Source organism: Balaenoptera ricei, chromosome 6 (genome assembly GCF_028023285.1).
Source record: "Balaenoptera ricei isolate mBalRic1 chromosome 6, mBalRic1.hap2, whole genome shotgun sequence".
In the NCBI taxonomy this organism is placed as follows: domain Eukaryota; kingdom Metazoa; phylum Chordata; class Mammalia; order Artiodactyla; family Balaenopteridae; genus Balaenoptera; species Balaenoptera ricei.
Genome location: NC_082644.1, coordinates 90,904,926 through 90,909,751, shown reverse-complemented (window position 1 = coordinate 90,909,751; position 4,826 = coordinate 90,904,926). Strand labels below are relative to the sequence as shown.

General features: G+C 43.8%; 1 pseudogene; it reads left to right on the top strand.

Moving 5' to 3' along the window:
* Positions 1 to 601: 601 nt before the first annotated feature.
* On the top strand, positions 602 to 945 carry LOC132367904 (cytochrome b-c1 complex subunit 7-like; annotated as a pseudogene).
* The last annotated feature ends 3,881 nt before the right edge of the window (positions 946 to 4,826 follow it).

Here is a 4,826-nt window from a genome sequence, read left to right as displayed (position 1 = left end):
TCAGATGTGGTGATGAACAGATACAGAGGTGCCTAGCAGGTCCATCTTGTCTTTTCCCATTAGCATTTAAACATGTCTTTCCAATCTTTAAAAATCTCTCCCTTAACCTCATGGACCCTTCCACACTACCTTGTCTTCTTTCATGTTGACTGTGTCCATTTTCACCTTTCCTCTCAATCCTCTGCTACTGGCCTATCACATCCTTCCCCTTAAAATTGCTCTCACTGTTCTTCTCTCTATACTCATTTTTTCCCTGGATTTCTATAACTATTATATGCTGATAGTGCTCAAGAATATATCTATCCAGGTGTCTCCCGAGTTTCATACCTGCATATTCAATGGTCTACTCAGCGCTGCCACCTGGATGATAGGCACCTACAACTCAGCGGGTCTATAACTAAATGTGTCCTATTTCCCCTCAAAACTATACCTCCTTCATATCTCAGTGAATAGCACTGTCATCTACTCAGGTGCCCAAGCCAGAAACCTGCCACTCTCTTTGCTTAGGTTTCCTTTATCTTTTGTCTGCAATGATTATTATGTCATTCTTCCTCAAGTTGCGAAGCTCCAGTTCAATAATACAACTAGGTCTCGGGCCAAAATGGCAAGCAAGCCTGCTGTTGCAGCGTCAAGTAAATGGCTGGAGGGTATTTGAAAATGGTATTACAATGCTGCCGGGTTCAATAAACTGGGCTTAATGTGAGATGATTCAACATATGAGAATGATGATGTAAAAGAATCCATAAGAAGGCTTCCTGAGAACCTTTATAACAACAGGGTGTTCTGCGTTAAGAGAGCACTGGACCTGACCATGAGGCAGCAGATCTTGCCTAAAGAGCAGTGGACAAAATATGAGCAGGATAAATTCTACCTTGAACCATATCTGAAAGAGGTTATTCGGGAAAGAAAAGAGAGAGAAGAATCGGCAAAGAAATAATCATGTAGTTTAAAAATCTGTGGATGCAGCCGTTCTCAAAGTATTTTTATGAAGTTGGTTAAACCTGGAATATACAATGTAGAACTATCTGGGCTGTAAATGTATTATTTTAAATAAATGTCTATAATAATCATAAAAAAGTAACACAACTATAATGTACCATACAAACGCTATGGTTTATTTTCAGTATAGATCTGTATTAACCCTGAGAATGTGGGGTAATAGATTTCCATTTTATGGGAGAAGTTGCAGCTGATAGTGGGCTGAGATGAACAAAAGGAAAACATGCTTGCACAATAGTGGACATTGTCAGTGTGTTAGACCTGGTGACAATGCTATTCTTTCCACAAATATTTATTAATTTCCTACCATGAGCTAGGAACTGTGCCTACAGGATATGCTTCCAGGGCATTGATTCACTGTGTACTTTTTCTGGGTTCTGCACATGTAGGGGATACAAAGATGAAAAAGTCATGGTCCCTATGCTTAAGGGGCTCTCAGCTCTCTTCATCATGACCCACGTCAAATGATATCTCAGATGGCCCTTTCTAATGCTGAGCTCCTCCCACAAAGAGTGCTGCAGTAAAGTTCTTTCCGGGGCCTATTATTTTCAAAGAATAAATTAATTTCAGAGGAAAAGAAAGTCAGTCTAGAGACATAAGTAGGCTGTTGTCCAGATGCAAGGATTCTGGAAAACCACCACCAATTTAAAAAGCTATATGCAAGGATTCTTTTTTTGGCGACACATAGGGACCGCCTCATTGGGACCTAAGCTAAACTGCAAGCAATCTCAGTACTGAATTCAGCCTTGTGCTCAGCCCTTTCCCAGAACCTCTGGCTTAATTATGAGAAGAATACCTATTTATTCTGAGACATCACCACTTTGGGATAAATTCCTGGAAGCCATCATGAAAGCAAAGGGAAGATCTTTCTCAGAGTCTCTTCTCTGGATTTCTGAGAAAGAAGTGTTTCGTGTTTAGCCTGTCAAGTTGCTTTTCATTTCAGTCCATGTATTTGCCCCTTATTTAATTCGCTTTGAACTTAGTTCTCCCTGTTCATCCAGAGGCCTGGGTCTCCTATGGGAGGGTAATTCAACCTTTCTCGTGTCTTCCTCAGATATCATCTTTCTTTGAGCACATTCTTCATATTATTAGTTACAAAATAATAAAAATAATAATACTTATATACTACCTTACATTTCACAAAACTCTTTTCATGTGTTTTAGTTCATTTAATCCTAATAGCATCACAGAAAGGCAGAGCCATGAGGAACCTGAGGTTCAGTGAAAAGTAACCTAAGATCACATAGCTGTTGGATGACAGACCTCACAAAGAACCCAGATATTCTAACTCACATCATCTTTCAACTATTTCTCCCAATATTCGTCCAGTGGCCAAAGTCATTTCTATTCCTGATCCATTTCATTTCATCCTTCATCCATTTATTCTGAAATCTGAACAAAACTATTTTCATACTGGGAGCCAAGGAACACTGATGTCTCTCCTGGGGATGAGCTTGGTTGTAGGGACCCAGGAAGCCCCCCGTAAGCCAGGACTCCCAGGACCTACCAAGAACAAGAAAATGCAGGAGTTCTCCTGAGGCAGGGGTTCTCCACTTTGGCTACACATTGAAAACAGCTGGGGAGCTTTAAACACTACTGAAGCCTGGGTTCTAGCCCCAGAGATTTATATTGAATTGGTCTTGGGGGCAGCCAGGCCATTAGATGTTGAAAAACTCCCCAGCTGATGCTAATATGCAGCCAAGTTTGGAAACATTGCCTGAGGGCTTCCACGTGTTTACCTGTTCCTTGTAGGACCTGCGGACTCATTCTTTCTTTCTCCCTTTTCTAAATGCTTATTACACCAATCATATATGGTTGTTTAATAAAATCTAGAAAATGCAAGAGGCAGGATCAAGATGGTGGAATAGGAGGACGCTGAGCTCACCTCCCCACAACGAACCCATCAAAACTACAACTACATATAGAGCAACCTTCACTGAGAATGACATGAAAACTGGCAGAATGACTCTCCTACGACCTAGGCTGTAACGAAAGGACCACACAGAGTCTGGTAGGAGGGAAGGAGAAGTGATCTAGTCAGGACCTGCACCCCTAGCGGGCGACCCAGAACAGGACGGGGATATCACAGGTTTGGGGATCCTCCCTAAGGAGTGAGGGGTTCAAGCCCCATATTAGGCACCCCAGCCCTGGGGTTCAACACTAGGAACATGAGCTGGTTTGAAAAGATGTGGGGCTTACCGGAGGGCTGTAAGAAACCGAGACTCTGCTCTTGAAGGTCACGTGCACAAACTTCTTGCTCCCAGTCCCAGTGTGGAGGCAGCAGTCTGAAAAGTGCCTGGTGCTCTGAGGGGCTGCCCCCACCCCCATACTGGGCTCCTGCTTCCAGCACCTCCTGCTCCGCCTCTGCTCCCCGCGAGGGCCGAGGCCACCACTGCCAGTGAGCGTGCTCACACTTGGAGGGAGATGAACCAGCTTGGTCTGGCCCTGCCTCTAGCCAGGCGGAAGCCCGCCACTGCCATCCTGAGCTCACACCAGGGAGGGAGCAGAACCAGCTCAACAGTGTGTCTCCAACCCCCTCGGTTCCAGCACCTCTGACCCCAACCCAGCCTCTAACCAAGCTCCACACACTGGGGGAAAATTGGAACCCGCTCAGAAGTGCAGCCCCAAGCCCTCAGGCTCTGACCATGCTCCCAAGCAAGGTGGAGACTCCATCACACTGGGGAGAAGCCCAGCTTCCTCAGAGCTCCTGCTCCAGCCCCTCTGGCCTTGACCCCACCCACGATAGGGCGGTGACTGCCTTTGAGCCCAGGAGAAACTGGTGCTGGCACCTGGCTCTCTGCACCCAGCCCCGCTGATTCCAGCCCGACCTCCCATCAAGGTGGTGGCTGCCAGTGCCGGGGGGAAGACATGGCCCACGCTCACTTCAGATCCAGCTCTCCCCCTAAGGCCGCTGGAGACACGCAGACTGCATTGGGACACTCCCACACAAGGACATGCCTTCAAGACCAGGATAGGTAACTGTTTCACCTAATTTCATAGAGACAAACAGAGAAAGGTAAACAAAATGAGAAAAGAGAGGCAGATGTTTCAAATAAAAGACCAAGATAAGGTCCTTGAAAAAAACCCTAATGAAACAGAGACAAATAATTTACCCGATAAAGAGTTCAAAGCAATAGTAATAAGAATGCTAACTAGACTTGGGAAAAGAATAGATGAACAGAGTGAGAAATTCAACAAAGTACTAGAAAATATAAAAAAGAACCAGTCAGAGGGTGAATACAACAACTGAAATGAAAAATACGCTAGAAGGAATTAATAGCAGATTAGGTGATACTGAAGCATGCATAAGCGATCTGGAGGATAGAATAGTGGAAATCACCCAGTCGTAACAGCAAAAAGAACAACAAATTAAAAAAAATGAGTCCCTCTGGGACAACATCAAGCATACCAACATTAACATTCAAAACATCATAGTGCTGGCACAAAAACAGACACATAGATCCTTGGAACAGAAGAGAGAGCCCAGAAATTAACCCATGTACCTATGGTCAATTAACCTATTACACAGAAGATAAGAGTATACAGTGGGGTAAAAACTGTCTCTTCAATAAGTGGTACTGGGAAAACTGTACAGCTACATGGAAAAGAATGAAATTAGAACATTTTCTCATACCATCCACAAAAATAAACTCAAAATGAACTAAAGACCCAAATGTAAGCCTGGAAACCATGAAACTCTTAGAAGCAAACATAGACAGTACACTCTTTGACGTCAGTCTTAGCAATCAATATCTTTTTGGATCTGTCTCCTCAGACAAGGGAAACAAAACCAAAAATAAATAAATGGGACTTAATTAAACTTAAAA